We start from the raw sequence: 1,661 nt of genomic DNA on the forward strand, positions 1-1,661 counted from the left end.
AACAAATTTAAGTACCCCAGCAGCCCAAAACCAGAAACTGTATACTAGAGGTCATTGGGCTTTTGGGCTTCCCCCTCACCCCCATTTTTATAGGAGAACTTAGTACTGTTCATGCTATATTAATCAAAGGAACTGACACTTTTTGGTGTTTGTTGCAGATCTATCAGAGGTTCAATCTTTGGGTAACTCAATGACCTTGAATAGCCCAGTTCCTTTTTCTGGTAGAAATCAAGGCAGTCATATGTTGCAAGTTATGTTTTTGCAATACTACTTTCATTATAGATAGTCTGTAGAGGATTTAGCTTCAAGATGAACAAAATCACTTCCAAATCTACCAAAACTACATCTCTAAAATGCTTCAACTTCTCTCTTGGCTCTATCTTACAAGGAAAACATCAAGCCAAAAAGACCTACCAAAAAAGATGCATCTGGCATTTCCTGAAATGAACACGAAGCACTGTAGTCATCTTGCTGAGATTTAATTCCTGCTGGCTAGACAATGCTGAAACTAGGAAGTTTGTTAGCTCTTATCTACAACTGAACTGAAAGACCCATAGATGCATTCTTTCCCGAAGAGAAGGCTGGGCTTTGTATAAGTATTTCATCAGTGAAAATTACTATGCTAAAAAGCAAAGTAGTAAACCCTATCTTTATCATCATCACCCAATCACCCTGACAGTTACAGAAGTGTTTAAGTTGTCTCAAGAGCTAGATATATTGTCTAAATAAGGACTATATTGTCAAAGCAGTCTAAAGCTGAGAGTGGTCTTATTACAGCTGAGGAAAACATCACTTAAGAGGAAATATTTTATCAGATAGGCCATGGATTCTCACTTTGCTTTAAAAAAAAAAAAAGAAAAAAGGGTGGAATACAGTAACTTCACTACAAAAAAAAGACAAGCATAATTTTTATAATCCATCCTCATTACTACAGCCATATTAATGGTATGGAACTGTCAGCCATAGCTTAATCCTTAATTTTTTACTTCTGGAAGTCACAGGATTTGTTACACAAACTACAGAGTGTGAGTGTTTAACAAAAAAGCATGTTTCTAACCAGATGTAGTTGGTACAGACACTTTCTTCTCTGTTCACAGAGATGTCTGCAAAAAGGCAGAACCAATACAGAAGAACACTTAGACAGGAACATTCCCATCTTTTATGACAGGGCTCTAGCTCTTAATTCTAACAGCCAGATGAGGTTGGGTATTCAACTGCATCAGGTCCTTCAGGGAGAAGCTTCATGTAGAATACCAAACAATATAGTTTGAAACATACAGCAAAACAAGCATTCCAGAGAGCTTAGCTTGTCTGTCACGTTTAAGTAACTCTAACAATGGTAAATAAGACAAAATTTTGCCAATCAAGATTGGATTTTTTTTTTTCCCCTCCTTTGTCTGTTGAATCATAAACCATCTGACAACTCAGCCTGATACCCAGTAACCCTATTCAGTCTGGTGTTAATCAGACTTTTAAGATTCACCATCAGGAAATGCAAGATCCTTTCAGCTTAGAAGAAATCTGAGCATGCACACATTCTCTAATACAGACTGGACTAACTCTGAAAAGAACATTTTTCAAGAAAACTCCCCCAAACCCACAGGGCTTCCTGAATATCTTAAATGCTAAGATTTTTGATTCAAGAAGTCTCAAAACCACGA

This window comes from Haliaeetus albicilla, chromosome 7 (genome assembly GCF_947461875.1).
Source record: "Haliaeetus albicilla chromosome 7, bHalAlb1.1, whole genome shotgun sequence".
Lineage (NCBI taxonomy): Eukaryota > Metazoa > Chordata > Aves > Accipitriformes > Accipitridae > Haliaeetus > Haliaeetus albicilla.